This window comes from Liolophura sinensis, chromosome 7 (genome assembly GCF_032854445.1).
Source record: "Liolophura sinensis isolate JHLJ2023 chromosome 7, CUHK_Ljap_v2, whole genome shotgun sequence".
Lineage (NCBI taxonomy): Eukaryota > Metazoa > Mollusca > Polyplacophora > Chitonida > Chitonidae > Liolophura > Liolophura sinensis.
The window spans coordinates 40,534,099-40,552,384 of record NC_088301.1 but is presented as its reverse complement, the minus strand read 5'-3'; the positions used below and the strand labels follow the sequence as shown (position 1 = coordinate 40,552,384).

At 37.9% G+C, this 18,286-nt stretch overlaps 1 protein-coding gene across 1 annotated transcript in view; it reads right to left on the bottom strand.

Moving 5' to 3' along the window:
* Window positions 1–18,286, bottom strand: part of LOC135471915 (plexin-A4-like) — a 186,731-nt gene that overhangs the window by 66,448 nt on the left and 101,997 nt on the right. The window contains 1 exon segment of the mRNA XM_064751354.1: window positions 857–953. The gene's annotated coding sequence lies outside the window, so the exon portion shown is untranslated.

Genomic DNA, 18,286 nt, shown 5'->3' with positions numbered 1-18,286 from the left:
AACAGATTCACTAAATCATTAAGAGTATCTGAATGGCTGCTATAAAGACATCCACATGTCGGAGATACCCTGAGGCCATTGACAGACAGAACAACAGCTTCTTGTGCTGCATGGCCCTATCTAGTCCTCCCAGACAGGTTTTAACAAGTCTGTTGTCAGGCAATGGCCCCTTTAGCATGAGAGACAGTTAAAAAATCCTCTCACTGAGTTCATCAGACAACTTTTTACCTTCTTGCAACTTGACACAAAAGTATTAAGAGGGATATAATAGAAAAAAATGGCTGAAAACGTTCTGAAAGGCACAGCAATTTCTTCAAGAATGCCTGCATACACGTGTAAGACCCACTAGGGGGTATCTAATGAACATGTGCAGAACTCCTACAATCATACTGAGAAAAGAAAGCAGGGGAGAGGGTTCTATTGAGAAAACCTATCCAAAGTTCTCAATTTCACATCTATTTCCACAATACTCTTGTTGATTCCAACACAGTTGGACACCTGATGAACAGTGGTGTCAGTGCGGTCACACTATTCTGACCATCCCACAAAAGGGCTAAAATCATGGACAAATACAGAATAACCTCAAATCACAAAATCATGAACAAATTGGATGAAACATGACTTGGTAGCCCCTGGAGCTTAACTTTCTTGGATAAATCAAATATGCTTCTATATAGCTATATAATACATTATTAGATATCAATCTTAACACTGAACTCTTCTTAGTATACAATTTATTACAAGAATTATCAGTTGTAGGTATACACTTTGATCTGCAATAGGATGTGGTCATTATTTAATAGACATGAAAGTGTCACAGCACACATTAAATTACCTCCTGGGATTTAACACTTACCTGGAGTGCGAATGGTAAAATATCCAACAAGGTGTCAACCTGACACTTCTAACACTATTATGACTTCTTCTTTTCTACAGCTGTAGGACGACAAGCTCTGCAACAAACAAAAACATATATTACATAACTGTATGTCTTGAGCTTCCTACAGTGTGATTGGTCAAACCTTGTCACATGAACCTGACAGATCTCATGGCCTAAAGCTTTCTTGGACAAAACAGGCGTCCATTTAAAACCAGCTTCTCATCTGCTGCCCATTTTGCTGCTCCAAGACAGCAACTGTTACATATACTGGCTCAGCAGAATGGAGGACACAACTGATTCACAGCACTCCCTCTCAAAAAATAGGCATGGAAAAGATGTTCTAAGTACCAAAATTGCAGCAGAAAGTGATAATTATTGATCGCTGAAGACTAATACTGACCTCAGCCTTCAGCGCTGGTCCCTCACAATACTTTTGTGGTTCATACAGATTCATATTAACATGAAGCTGTTATAATAGAAACCCTTGTTTCATCATCCTTAGAAAAAAAAACAGTTCCCAAAACACTGAGGATTCAACCACCCACATGTACATGTATATTATGGTCATGAAGGCTTAAAATTGCAAAAGGAAATAACTGTGTATTACCACTCAGACTTTGACTGACAAATCCCCTTTTGAAGAATGATGCAACAGGCCGCAGGACCCACTTGAAATGAGGAAAGATCAGTGACACAGCCCTACATCATGCATCATGCATCAGGTCCTCAATATTAAAAATAATGAAAAAAAAAAACAAAAAAAAAAAACAAACACTAAAATATTATTTTTTCTTTGACCTTATTCTGCATATTTAATACACTTACTGATTCACAGAATCTATACAAACAATTTATTCACTGTAACTTCAATCTTGCATGTAATCATCTAGGTTTCACTTGATGTGGTAATTTTCACACTAAATCTTAAATTGCAATTAAAATATTTCCGGAAAAGGAATGCCCAATACTAGACTACAAAGAGGCTTCTCACAGAATTGGTTGTTGATGATTGGCACCTTCTGTTTTCTAAGAGAGTTGGACAAATGGAAATTAGCCCACCATGGTTTAATATTGCTGTTTCTAAACGGAACCCGGGGCAGCTGTGCCAAGATGGTGGGCAGCAAAGCCTACAATTACATGGACAAATGAAATACTGACATCTCACAAAATGCCACTAATTTTTTTCTGCATTTCTATCATATTTCAATATATCACTAGAAATCTTTGTAATGATGCTTCAAACCTCAATATAGAATATGATGAATGGCAGAAAATAGCCAGCAAAACGATGACAAGCAAACAGAAAATTTCCTGCCCGCAAGAAATGTTAGCGCCATCATAATCTTTGAGCCTTATTCTTTGATGTCGTTCCATCATTTCCAAATAAACTCTGACGCCTTTAGGCAAACGATAGATGACACAGAATGATTACCTTTTTCACCAGTCCAACCCAGTTCAGAGCAATAATGGTGCTTTTCACATGTAACAAGAACATTAGCAGTTTCTTATTGATGCTATTTGCCTCTTGGCATAGCAATGGTGCAACAGTGTCTTCATGATTCCTTGCTTTACAAAAGTCAGTGGGCGTAAATATTGTTGTTGTTTTGTCTGCAGTTGACCGCGAGACTGGTTCACATCAAACAATTTCTAGAGGTTCAAAGCTAATAACAGGTTAGTCTGCCTTTCTCTGAGATGGTCTCAATTTCTATTGGCCCTAAAGTAAGATGACCTCACAGCAAATTATCTGAAGCATAATTAACAAAAAATCAATATTATCTACTGGCACCTAGTCTTAGACATGGACAGGTTAGAGGGCTCAACAAATGAATGAAGAGATAAGCAACAAAAGACCTGTTTGATGTCAATGTTATCAGAATTCCACCCGCAAAAGATTGTGTGCATCATTTGTTTTGAGGTCAAATTATCAGCCACATCATCACCAATCAGAAAATCCCCTCTTTGGACCATTTGGCTAACCATGCAGGTTGGCCACACAAAACGCTGTGGCCATGGAGAATAGAGGCCTAGGTATCCATGCTCTCTGCCCACAAATGGTCGATCAGAATACAAGCACATTTGCATTATCTGTCATAATGCTACTTGAGAGTACCCAGGTGTACAAGATAAATCACTGCTCAACGTGATTCACCAAAGGCTATACAAGGCCATCCCTGCAATCAAAGGAAGATTGAACATGATATATTGGATTCATCTTCATTTTCAATGTTACCCTATGTTATGATCATCTCCAGTTGCCAAACATGTGTGATGTCATGAACATAGTCTTCTTGAAACTTTACATTAGAGCATGTTAAGGACAATCCTTCTCCTAATGAACACTGGTAAACAATTTGTCTTCATTCATAATCCACTTTCCCGAGGTTATGTATATCAATAAAGCTGTTTCGTGACTTATTATTTTCTTAATTTTTCCCAATGACAGTTTTAGCTTAGTATTAAGCTGAAATCCTACCATAAATAACCATTAATCTGCTGTATTGTATTGCAGTGTAAAGCTTAACTATACGAAGCTGGTGCCAAAAGCAGCCCACCTTCTTGGGCATCATACTGGTTGGTGTCTTTACATAACTGATTAGCTTCTTCTCCGCAACAGCTCAATGAACAGAGCTGAAAATCAGTTATATTACCCTTTCAAGTTCACAAATGAGGCTGATAACGAGCAAAAACTGCCAGAGGATGCCATTGGTTGAAAAGATAATGTGACAAAAAGATTGATAGTACTTAAACAAGAAAAAGAATCCATCTGATGTAATTTAAGAAAGTGACTACCGGCAGATTACTTACGTTTGTTCTACTCTACTAGTGATTAAAATTAAACATTATTCAAGTTTTTTAAAAGTCGGTTCAGGTCCACTGAGAAAGCAAACATCATTGGTCATCTCTTACTGACCACTTCGTATGCCTTCAAAGAAGTGGCAAAAGTGAGGCCTGGGGTCTGCTATTATGGCTTCTGACCTGGCACAGAGGAAGTGATGTTCCGAGAAGTCAATGCACCCACTCAACACGTGTCCATTATTGTTAACGGGCTGTTTTTGATGCTGTTTGCAGTGGATGTGTTTGCATTGCTTTAACTTTTTATATGGTCCCGCCGTCCCTCAGTCAATAAGCTGATGATTGGTGTAATTCAAAGCTGGCAAATAACTGCAAGGAAATAACCATCTAAACTGCCGAGATAGCAGAGTGATGGCAGCTATCCCAGATCAATACACTACTCCCCCATCACGTTCAATGCGAAAGGGAAGACAGATCTGGGAGTGAAAACGAAAGACCACTCAAGTCCAATATGTGTGGGGAGGTTTTTTTCATTGAATGACATTGCACGAATCTACACCAATAACTTCCCCGATCCAGATTTGTCAGATATAAAGCGACAAGGAAAGGACGGCTCACTTTACCGAGCGTCCATATTGACCTGTAAGCGCCTACCGTGCCTTCAGCATTAATTTCAAATTGAAGGAGTAATCTTCTCTGACTTTTGCAACACATCATAAGCCGCACACTCTCGCCACATTAAACACTGGACTGGTGAGTAATACACTGAACATTGTCTTAACTAAGATCCCTGGAACCTACATCTAAATGCAAATCGATATAAGCAAATAAATATTCGTAAGCATAAAGGAGGACACTTCTCCTGTGGATGTTTCAATGTGAAATAAGGCAGGACAAATCTGCTAAGTCCGTCCACGAGTTTGGCTGATTAACACCACCTTGTACATGACGAAAGTGTGCAAACAAAACCAAAAAAAAAATCCATGCTGTTTTTTCATTTCATCAATGATACAAATTGCAGTTTTAAAACTTTGGTCATCAGAGTTTCATTTCAGTGCAATGAAATGCACACGGGCAAGCAAATCATTCTAAGTTGCTCTAGGCCTTAACGAGAACACAGATAGCCTATTTATTTCTGCTGATTTATCTATTCTGTCAGACATTACATGAGCTCTGGAGATATTAGAGGCTTTAAAGGATTTCAGATTTAGAGAGTTTTTAAAGTAGCAGGTAAGCCTGGGGTGAAATCAGTGAAGGAAAGTTTACGGGGATGAATCTGATCTGAAACGTTCTCTGTATGAAGTAAAATATGATCAGATGACGGAGTTGTACACTGATTGATTCTGAACATTAATAAAAGAATCAGTTTGAAGTATAAAGTTATGTGGAATGTAGACTTGCAGAAAAAGGAATTGGAAGAAAAACTGGAGTTGGTATCACAGCAAAGAAAACTAGGTGTTTAAAAGAAGCCTCTCGTCAACCTCTTTTTGGGGCTTTGTAGGATTTTATTTGAAAGAGCTCATTAAATTGACCAGATCACTACATTAGGCAATGAAATTGAATTTTTTTACTGCTCTAACACGTTGCTTAGCCAGTAAGAACTACCAGCAGCAAATCGCCTTTTGGATAATCTTTTTCATTTAGTACATAAAATGAGGGTGTAAAACAGCAGAAGGCTTCTGTGCATTAGGCTCTTAATATTCTCTCGGGCTCATCTTGGAATCAGAGAGTAATAGAGTGTAATTTTGTCTGTCTTACTCAGCTCTGCTGGTAGCACAAAGGATAATAGATAACTCAAATTAATCATACAAAGAAAGATCTGAAATTAATTCAAATTGGAAAAATAAATCCAAAATATACTTCTTCCTATGCCAGGCGGTATTACTGCACAAATTTTATCCAGAGGAGGTGAAATGAAGTCCGATGTTATACTTGCATAGGCAGGCATTGTGAAGTTACATCCAAACAATCAAACAACAGTCACTTCTGTACCTTAATTCTCACAAAGATCAGGCTTCAAAAGAGCACAGAGAATGAGGAATATTTCATTCCTGAGCAACTTACTTGTATTTATTGTAAGTGAAGAGACATCACCTCTATTCTACCCTACACATGAATCCACTAGGAGTAGTAACAAACAAAACATAAATATTAGCGTGGCTACTAAGATAACTGAAATCCATGACATCTGTGTGAAATAAAACAAAATCCTCTCCTCAACTCTCTCCATAGATTGCTGCCAGGACGAGGTATAAGAGCATTATCTCCTCTGTCCAAAATGGTGAATCATCCAATTATGAACATTTCATATTAGACCTTAATTATCAGCCTGCCTATAAAGACAGGGGTGAAACAAATGCTCCAGCAGGGCGAGTCCGATAAAAGATAGAGACCTTTGGGTGGAGCGTGTCAAAAAGAATCTTGACAATGATAACAAATTAACCACTGGAACTTCGGGCCATCCAAAAATCTGATTATTTTTAAATCCCTCAAATCCCTGAAAATGAGCACTGCAATGATAAAAATATAATCTGGATTACTCTGCTGACATCTGGGAAGATAGGAAAAAGTGTCACCTGATATATAACCACAGGTCATTAGGAGAGCTCCGCCGGAATTCTGAGTTATGACAGCCCATGATTAGCGGAATGCAGAAAGAGGATTGGCCAGTGACTGGCCCAGTGGCCAAATAGCAAACCACAGTATGTCACATTTCATCTCTGACTTCCTTTCCGTCTTGCACTTTTTTCCTTCTACTGATGTATGTATTACAACAGATGTTTAACATCCCATGCAAAACAACCAATTTTAATTTCTTTCTTTCCAGTTGCTGAACATTATTAATAAATTATTCACATTTTTACTAAATGCATTGTTTTTTTTTTCTTTACGTTCTTTCTCTCACATACTACATATTATATTATACTCCTAGTTAGCTTTATGCATGTTATTAGCTTATACATCCTGATCAATGTGTATACAACTGTCATATTGCCTCTGTAATTATAACATCTGCGTTGTTTACAGTTCAAAAGGCCACAGACTTCCATGATACATATCCTTCTTTACCAACATGCCAATTAATGTACTTTGAGACATCTTTTTGTACAGGAATGCTGTTTAGCAGATTAACCTCACATATATTTGATATGTCAAGAAATTAATTCAGTCATTTTCAGACGAAATTCAGAAGAATTTCAACATTTAACAAATCTCAAATTGACAGTGCTGGTTTTCTTTCAGCTGTAATTGCTCAGATTTTGACAGAAAGGGCCAGTACCCTTTCTTCTCTGTTCATTCTAACAAGAAGGACAAACACTATGACAATGGCAGCCCGCCCTACTGTTTGATGGGGAAATCTTGAGGTGTATGGGAGATAACAATGATGTTCTGTATTATGAAGACTAATCTCGTCTGTAGACTGTTTGGAGAGAGAGAGAGAGAGAGAGAGAGAGGGAGAGGGAGACCAATGACAAGTCTATTACATTAACGGCTGATGGACGCAGCCTATTGATCTCATGACCACCTTCTTCATTACTGTGGTCGTTCTGACTTCGTTCGGCCCAGGATCGCTCGCCTTTCAGAAACGTCTGGAGTTTACCAGCATTATCAACTCCTATCTGGGCCCAGCTAACTAACACATCCCACCAAAGTAGCTGACTCCAAATATCCCATCTCCCTGCCAGAAAAAGGTCAATGGAGGCCATAATTAGATTCTAACTTGCCAAATTTGTCTTCATTGTAGCGCTACAATTTCCCCCCTATACCACCTTTCTCTGGAGTTTCCGTTCCTGGCTGGAATCAATAGTCTTTCAACTATGAGTTAACCATGGCTGAATGGTAATGGATTTGGAGTGTAGTTCCTATCCAGGTAAGAGTGTTCAGATGACTAGTCCTCGGACAGTCAGGCTTCTGCCACCACCACAACAACAGCTACCTAAATCCCACCAACACAACCTACCCACCATTGCTTAAGTGGAGACCAATTCAGTTGAGTGCCCTGCACAATAGAATAAAGAGCAGCTCAGACTATGGCATTTATGCCTTAACAAAATATGCCAGGTACTGCATCACACTTTCAATAACCTCCTGCAGACCCAAACAGGTTGCTGTTAGGTAACACTGTGATCTGATGAAACAGACAAAACTGTTAGTCATTTAATGGATTCTAAAAGGTTACATCAGGCATGCTATTTACCTTGAAAAGACGGTGAAGTGTATTACTCAAGATGGATTTAATTATTTGTTTCCAGTGTAATTCACTAGAATCTCCTTACCTGTAAATCTTAAACCTTTTCGCATGTCAGAATTGTGTTTATTCAAGCATGTACTGAAGATATTATATGTAGAATGATAAATTTAAGTTTCTGCGAAGACATGAAATTGGCCATTCCAACCAATGCAGTTTAACTCCAAAATCAGCTTTAAAATTTGCAGAAATTGCACTGAAAGTTGCTCTTGCATATGTAAAAAGGTTGAGAAATTAGTGTATGTATAATAGTTTGATATTTTAAAATAAAGCTTAGGAAATCAGAATACATGTACCATCCTTAGAGTAAAACTGTGACTGGAGACGAAACATGTTATTAAACCGTTTAAATATGATGTTACCATAGTAACGTTAATTGTGCACTTCACTAGCTTCAGCCATTTCAGTCATTCTCCCATATACATGTAAAAATACATGCATCAAAATGTCAGAAATGTCGATTCTCATTCATAATTTAAAAGCATATCACAGTAGGGCCTGAATATACACCCCCCCCCCCCCCCCCCCACCGCCTTCCCGGGACACATTAAAGATCTTTGATATCAGGTACCATCTACTGACTCCTGGGGTAACACATTTATTAATACAATGGCACTGATACTCTGATGGTCTGATTAGCCAGACTAATTCTATCACAGGCCACATGTTAACAGTTACGGGTGAGCTATCATGGGAGGTGATCAAACTGGGGCAGGCAGGAGAGACCTGGATGAAGGGGACCAGAGACTATCTTCACAGCACACATCTGTGGTGAATCTGACAGCCCTAATCCAATGGATCGGTCAGGGTTGAAGACTGACACTTCCCTGTTAAGAGCCAAGTGACCAGTCAACTAAGCATGCAGACAGGTTTCATTGATTGGCCTATGCTGGACACCAGCTCACATAAATGTTTGTCACAAGGAAATCAATTTATGGATCTAATACTGACCACAGCATGGGGCCGACCACCCACCAACAGGACAGATCTCAACCAATAATCAATTACAGGAATATTCTGGAGACAGATGTTGGCTGGCGAAACCAGTTCCGCAAAAATGATGACCTTAGTTTATCTGTCTGAATTTGCAACCTTTACAATACAATCTTTCACTGATATTACTGATGTAATGGAAGGGCACACAAACATTTCAAACAAACCACCTGTGAAAATGATTAATCTTTTTAAAGTCAAAGACAAACAAACGTACCACAATCACCTGAGGTTTCTGGTTAAACCACATTCTTCACACAACTAGGATAAAGCTGACAGTTTTAACCAAAGATTAACAGAATGAAAAAAAAAAGCCTTTACACCACAAATGTATCAGCTGACTACTTAAATAAGAATTCTCATGTAATCACATTATTTCACAGCCTCAGAGTCTGTTTTAAGCTTCTTACAGTATACTCAATGATGTCCAAAACCATTAAAGTACATGTGATACATGTATTTTATGCATAAATTAACATACCTAAAATCTAGACACTGTGACAGACATCCTTATACCAATCCTCAACCATAAAAGACATACAATACATAAATACTTAATTTATAATGCTAAAACAATTGACATAAATGTATGCATGCATTAACAAAGAGAAAATCTTGCCAACTCAAAGACCTCAGTAAACACAGCTAATTTCCAAGAGAAGCAACATGATTTATTTTAGAAGATCCTTCCTCTCGACTAAATAAACATTTGCATTTTTTGCCGGTGTCATCTGGGGAGAAGGAAGTTCAGGTAGGCAGGCCCCAGGCCGGATGATGATGAATTTTCAACGAAAGGTATAGTGAGGCAAAGAACAGGGTGAGAGGGATGACAGTCATGCCTCTTCCATATATCAACAAAAGATCATCTCTCCGACTGATACACTCTGTCATCTTCTGGAACAGCCCAATATCTTTCATGTTTAACTGATCCAGTAGACATCATTTCCAATGGCCTCTCTTATGACCTTCCCCTGCCTATGCTAATTTGAATAAAATTTGGCTGGATTAATACATCTCACGACTGCTTGTCTTTAGTTATACAAGGTGTCTGGGGTGCAGAACTAGAAATTCTGGCTGGTGCTTAAGGCTTCTGGGTCCCTGCTGGACTTGGATATGTGTGTTCAGCGGCTAATGTTTAGTTTCAGTGGCAAAAGAGGATTTCACTCCCGCAGAATCAAGGAGAATTCTGACAAATTTACCCAAAGATTCAGACATAGGCGACAACTGTACGCAGATCTGATGTCGGAGGGGAAAACCTGTACTTGTAATTTTAACGAGCTGGTTTCAGGGATGACAATGACAAACACCTTTGTGCCATGTACATCAAAGACACATGAAGTCCTCCATAGAGCTTTCCAGCAAATACCCTACTCAGGGAGTAATCTGCAAGAGGCACTAAAAGCAGTGCTATATAAAGCCTATATCCTGTGTTGTCTTCTCTTGATACATTCACTCTCCTGAGATATTTAATGTCAATCTACCATTACATGCTTGGCAATACCACATTAGCTACACTACCACTTTCATCCCATCTAGTATTTGTTAAATTCTGTTACATAAAGCAACACCGCAAAACAAAGGCTCAAGATAAACTGTAAGAGGATCTTGCACTAAGCAACTAACACAGATTCAGCACTTGTGATCATTTATTCATATCTTTTCCATTATTTATAGAGCTTCATGCTTACCGTTTCCCTAATTCAGGTACATTGACACAAAGATGGAAGTTTACTGGTGGATGAAACCTTACAATTCCTCAAATCTGTAAACCTTTACACGAAAAAATGGACACAGACTGTCTGGTGCCAGAGCATCTTTTCTGAAATTATCATGTCAGTGATGCCAAAGTCAACTGAAAAGAGAGGTTTTCTTTATCTGTTTAAAATATTACCGAAAAAAAAGTATATATAGAGGGAAATAAATCATACCTTTGGCAGTTAAACTTACATTTTTCTAGCAGGATATCATCCCTTTGTTTCCACAACACTCATGACACTTTTTCTATGTGAACAATTTTTCAAGAAAAATAGTACATTCTGAACGACACATGTAGCATTTTTTTGAATTTACAATTGATGGCTACAATACTGAATCATTAAATTACCGAAGAAGCCGAGCACCAGTTAACTAGCTACCTGTTCTACTCTGTTATACTGGTTGCTTCTTCGAGGGCAAAACACTACCTGACCCAGCACAGCCTGCTAAGGGCAAAGTGAAAAGTCCTGACAGGAGTCTCCAGGCACTTCAAATTTAGATTACACTGGAAGCCTTCAGGCCTACAGATAAAAGCCCTGCATCCATGTGGATGAAGTAAATATAAAATGGGGAGTTTTTGGAAGCTGGGAACCAAGTTCCTGGCTTACAATCCAGGTCAGGCTTCCAACACACGTACTCGAAAATATGAGAACCAACGGCTCTATAATCATTACACAAATTGGATTTCCGTCGCTTTTACTCAGCACTCAAGAGTAATTTCCTCCTTTTTGGCCGCCTGCTTTGTGCTGTAGAAAAAGCTAATTCTCTGTTAATATTTGAAATAGTACCAGCATATACTCACAAGCCATCACTGAAGAGTTGTGCATTGAATCAACCCACAAAAAGGGAGAATTTTGATTCTGAAAAATTATGACACTACACATGTACCAATCCTACCAGCAGATAGGAATTAATCCACAAATCTAGGAATGAAAACAGCTATCAAGAGCACAGCAGTCACTTTCTGCTTCTCCCAACAGGGATGCTCATTGGTACAAAGTTCTGGCAGGATTTTAAAAAATCAGTCTTATTTAACCCTGGGTAGAGAGATGTAATTAGATTATTATCAGGACCTTCTCCCTTATCTTCCAGTCCCACTCCCCTGGGACAGTCAATCAATGGTAATTAGACCTGTACTCCTGTAGGCATCTGCAGCCCAGACCCAAATTCCATTGATAAACTTCCTAAAATCTGTAACTAATTTCTTCTCCAACTTCAAACATTAAGACAGTTAAACACATGTTCCTTCATTTAATTTTATGCACCACTGCCTTGAATCAAAACTACTGAGCCAAAGAAAGAATCAGATGGGAATGGTGCTAAGCCTAATGGGCCTAGTCAAATGAGCCCCTCCTCCCCACTCCTTCTCCCCAACCCCAACCCACCAACCAGCATATACCACCATAAAGTCAGGAACAACAAAATTCAAAGACTCAGATCATCTGTTTCTGTAATGTTGCTCTCCATTTCTATAGTAATAGATAAACTTTATATCCCTTAGGAAAACTTATAATGATCAAAATGAAACTGGCGACAACCATCTGGTTTATGGCGAAAACCATCTGGTTTATGGCCTTTCTTTCTGTCATTCCTTGGTAACTTTAACGCAGTGTAACAATGAAAACAAACAATTATATATATGCACTAGCAATGGACAGTAGCTTTGTTATGTTATAACTTTTTGTAAGAAAATTGTACTAAGTGTATATGGGAATATCACCAGAGTTATAGAGCTCTCTTATTATACTGAAAACTAGGGCAGTTTGACCCTGTCAGAAGTGACAGAACAGCCCTGATTAATACAGATGTAATCTGACCCAGTCCATCCTGTATCAGGCAGCTGCCAGCCACCACACTTGTCCAATATACACTGTACTCTAACAGACATTAGTGTTGATGTATGCAATGTCAGATGGGCCCATCTGTGTCACAATACCTGAATGAAATCTTGGAAGATAAATTGGCTCATATTCAGAGCACACAACAAGGAATAATCCAAGTGATGTTATGTCAGTGCATCAATTAGTGTGCACCAAAACTGTTTTGTACTTTGGGACAACAGTTCAAGATCATTAGGGACACCTGGGATGCTCCAGATCAGCAAGGGGTCAAATTGAATTCCAATCAGCACTGGGCTCAGAAATAAGTCTATCCTGGTCAGGAAATCCCCCTTAAAACAAAGTGTTCATTCAGAATGGACAGACACCTAGGGGAAACACAACTCAATGGTTTTAGCAACCCTGGTGAGAATGATTCCTGGATTAGAACAATGGGAAAAAGAGATCAAAGAGAAAAGCAGACTTTGAAGGTCTGTAGTGTAGGCCTGTTGCTACTCTATGTTCATCCCCTGTTGGACATGGAGAGATCTCTTGGGCCTAGATGATCAGCTTTTAATAGCCTCATTACTAGGGGATTCAGGACTAATGTGTGCAAGGCTCACCAGCCCAGGGTTAATACATCATCATTCCCAGCACTAGAGCCAGTGTGGTGGCAGTCAACAGGGAGTTATTTTCCTCCTATTACCATTACATAACTTGTGGCCAAACCTGATGCCCTTTGCTTTCCCATGGTCACCTTCTTCCACAAACAAATCCACTCAATACATGTACAGTAAGCCAAGGCTATAATCATGTACACACATCTCCCACCACAAGATTCAACTTCTAAGATTACAAACATCCCATTCATTTAAAACTTTTCTGGTTAAGACAATTAGCAATATTTCCATTTTCACTGTTATCCTTCATAAAATAGAGTATTGTGGTAACTCCAACAAAAGATACAAGGTGATGCATGATTAAATATTTCAGTTTTATTTAAACCATTAAACCACTGAAAATGGTTTAAATAAAACTGAAATATTGAATCATGCATCGCTTGTACCTTTCGCTGGAGTTACCACAATACTCTATAATTAGCAATGAAATTCAATTCTCTGAATATCCTTAGTATGAGAACTGATTTTCAGGTCTTAATAAAAACATATTATCCAACTGTATTCAAAATTGACATATCATAACAACAAATGCTACAATATGGATGCTTGTGAAAATGCTCTACAAGGGCAACAAGATAATTAAAATTTTTTCCATGTCTCATTAAGTGGTTAAAGCGAATGGAATGGAATTTACTTTGTGTACTCACTTGCGGCCAGCTAACTATCTTCAGCCTTTATCAAGTCAAAGCTTTACTCAGAGTTCCTGCTAAATCCTTACTTCTAGCACATCTAACAAACAATGGACAAATATTTACCTGACTATTTTAAAACTGCACTGACAACCCCTCGGTGCAGAGGGAGGAATCTCCACGTTTTTTTTTCACTTGAAATTCAAGCCGCAGATGGTACAAGATGGACAGCAATCATCCCAAATTAACCCACCACTATGCTCTTGGTGAAAACCTATCCACTCAACCACACTGTCATCTAGAGCATCATGGTTTCACCATATCCCACAACATTTTTCTCTAATTTCTTTGTTTACCATCAAATTAGATAATGGGCTATGTTTGCAGACATCCCTATAAAGCCAGTCAAAAAATGCCTGTAAATAAACAGACTATGTTTGGACAAGTTAGTTCTTTAAAGGTTAGAGCTTTTTACATGTAAGTGAAAGATTTGCAAGACACTTATGGTTGGGTTGCTCTTATTTAGGTTGATTTAAGTAAGTCTAACAAAACATATAACCCATTTCTATCAGGATATCAAACAAACCGCTTTGCACTATCAGTTTAAAACACAACAGATTTCTATTAACAGGAGAAGGAATACATGTTTCAGCTCTCAGGCTTAATACAAGAGCATAAACAACATGGATCCTTGCTTTTCTGCCTTGTGTCTATCGATAACAAAGACATCAAAGCACATCGTCTGAGAGACGTCAATACTGTCCACAGAGATAGTTTAGAGGTTTTTAAAATCAAACCGAGTTTTCTACAATGTTTTTTCTTGCTCTGAAAATATGGGTGAAATGCTGCAGCCAATCCGATTTATTACAGCTGTTAAATCTAGCCACGGAAGCAGCCAATACAAGAAAAAGCCAGACAAACCTCAAAAGCAAATACAAATTTCCAGGTGTGTTCCTTAAGACAGTTCTAAAGAAACACAGGTGATAGGGAGGATGTATGCTTAAAAAGGATAAAAGTCAGAAATGAGGTGCTGAGCAGCCAAGGAATGATGGCGAAGAATGCAGGACAGCACAAACAGATTGATTGGTTTTGTAGACCCATAGATCATCCTGTCACATTCCGAGCCAGTGCCACAATGGATGCACTTGCCTGAACAAAATGACCTTTATTTCTTAAGCTTGAGATCATCTTCAAGTGTGAAATTTCTGAGCGGCTACCCTTGGCTCTGTAATTACATAATCTAATCTACAAGTAAACAGAAACTTGCTAACAAAATTCTTTTCAGGTATTATGTTTCCTCCATACTTCTCTTTAAAAAGACATGGAAACTTAATTGAGTATCAGATACATTTCCAGTCAGTTTTTATCTTGAAATTAAAATACATCTGTAAAAAGATGATAATATTGAATTAAATGAATGAATTAAAATAAAGATGGAGTTTAATTAACCATAATGCTAAATATATTTACATGTAAATCTGACCCACAGACAGCATATAAAACAGTCTGCTCTGTCCAATATAAGTCATTGTTTGTCTTTTTCTTGCAACTACTGTACCCTTTAATAAAGAATTGATTAAGGACTGAAAAAAAAAAATCAGAATTGCGATATGGCTGAAACAGAAAGCAGGTATTTTGCACCAAACTTTTGAAACCAGGAAAAAAACCTGAAAAATGACAAGGAAATTAATCATTATTCAATTCACGGCCAGGGCAAAGCCTCTCCCCGAAATGTTGGTTTAAAAAAAAGAGAAAACACCAAGACAGTTACAAAGTTTTGGCCTGCTTAAAAAAAGTGATGTCAACTCAAATGATCAACATTTTCTTTATGCTCCGGTCACAATCTCAAAACAGATCGATCTCTGCGGCATTTGGAATTGATTTTGAACTAAAAATTTGCTTGTCTTGAAAGGCCATAGTTTAGACTGGTTGTCCAAACATTTATCTTGGCTGGGTTTGATAAAGCCTTATACAGAGTGAGGGTTGGAAATCAAGACCTGGCAGAAGGTTACATGGGTGCCCAGTACATTAAACACCTACAACCAGTGTTTATAGATATGATCGTTATCAGTGGAATTTACGAGATCACCTCTAGCCTGGTTGACCTTTAAGGCCTGTTAAACACATCAACAATCAAGTATAAAGGATTAAATGATAACATTTGTGAAAAGTCCTATACACATCAGGATGTCTGTATCATACTGCCAAATTATAGACAATCACAAAGTTTGAAAACAACAAGCAAAACATCAACCACCTGGTTATTCCTATTCATAAATATACACAGAGAAACCCTATCTGTGAGTCTCTGGGATATAGACACATTGCACCTGTAACAGGTAAGGGCGCCTAAATATTAAATGGGCAACTGATAATAAAGCAAAAAATAAATTTCTTATTTACAAACACATATGGTTTTTTTTCTTCACGAAGAAATAAAACTTAAACAAAAGAAAACTTAGTCAAACCTGATTTTGAATCATTTTGTTGAATAAATACATGCAATGTTAAGTATAGCTAAAACATGTTGTGTCCTTTCCTTTAAATAAAAAATTAGGCCCAGGGTGGCACGCAGAATGGATAAAAAATTAAAAGAATTTGAGCCCTCACACCCATATATTGATGACTGTGGCCCTCTCCTGCAATATCAGTGTTTTACTAGTACACACTCCTTACATTTATGCTTCAGGTACTACTTTTATGGTAGTATTAAGTGAAGTAAGATGTTTCATTTACATCCTGGGAGCTCCATAAATGCACAGGTAATTAAATATGATGTTAGCATTATTCAAAATATATGTAAGGTATCATTTAACCTAGATATTTAAAACACAGTGGATTTATATTTCCTTACAAAGGGGCTTGAACCTTATCAATAAGGACCGTGTATAACCCTTTCTCTTGTTTTTCACGAGTAAACAAACAGCTTACAGGCTTTCATTTCCTACATCTAATTAGGACATGAAAACAACTTAATTTCCATCTTACATGCTGTAGTCTTGGGGCTACATTCAATCACTACGGTTCAGCATGACATAAAGCTGAGGATAATGCTAATAACTGAGTACCTCGAGGCTTTTCCCCAACACACAGTATGCTTAGGGGAGGACGCATAGATTTGTACATTTATGTCCGGACACTGTCATGGTTGCTCCAACAGTCTTTCTGAGAGCAGCAGGGAATTAATACTACTGCTTTAATTCAGGCCAGCCCCAGAGGAAGGGACTTCTAATACATACAGGAGTGGGTAGTTCAACATGGATTAATTGGATTATAAGTATATCCAGGAGGAAGGATTACCTCTAGATCAGAGTGATCCAGACACAAGGTACTTTACAGACTAGAGAGCTTTATATAAAACATTAAATACCCACCCCAAGGACAATATTATGATATGTAGTTTTTCATACAAAGGTTTAGCTCTTGTGTCTCCCTGATCCATTTGATTTGTGCATTAATAAAAAGAAAACATTAAAATAAAACAAAATAAGATTTGAAGATTGTTTCAAAGCTGACCATGGGTTGGGAAATTGTAGATTCTAACCTTGGTCATTTTAGATAAAATATAATATAACAAAAAGATGCCTTTAATGATTTTGCCAAAGATTTACACATTCAGCTCATGAAATTATTTTTCTTCTAAATTTCAATTTGTTAATATCTTCAGATGAATTTTTTAACACTACTGTAGACAAGTTAAGACTGCAGTTTGAGTGGGAACGGAACAGACTTTTAACTGCCATGAGGTATAAGGAAGGCACTGCTTCCTGCAGCATGATGTACCAGCACCTTACAGACCATGAGGGCTATCACTTTCTCCAAGGGGGAATTGAATCTGATGGTATCACACTGGCATGGGCATAAAGATGTCATGACTCACAGAGAATCTTGTTTATGAGAGAGGACCCGTTGGGATATTCATACATTAAATGTAGAACCACCAGACTCATGGAAGGCAAAATTGACCCACAAAATACAACTGGAAATACTCAAAAATTACCTTTTTTTTGGAAATCTGAAGAAAAAAAATGAATCATGCTTTGAACAAACTCCACGACCATAAATCACACAATTTCTTCATAAGCATAACTATCAACCCTGAGCATTTCTACAACAAAACACTATCTTCAAACAATAAATAAACAAGTAAACAATAAATAAGAGGTAAGACAAGGCCCTGTAACTCTTGTCTGATACTGTAACACAAATGTGAATTTCTTCTCAGTTCAAAAAAAAATAGATACTCATAAATACATATATATCAACATCAAATTCTACCTCTTAATATTACTGCCTAATCTGTAGTTCAGTAGGTACTGAATGCTGTGGTAAAGCATTTTGCTATACGACTGTATTATGAAGTACACAAAAGCATCAGTTAAGCTGTGGTCTATAACATCTTCTTTTAACGAAAGGTGTAATGGGATCGATGTTCTTGCAGCTAAAGCTTTCCCCCAGCCCTAGCACCAAGGTGAGAAAAGCGGGTCGAT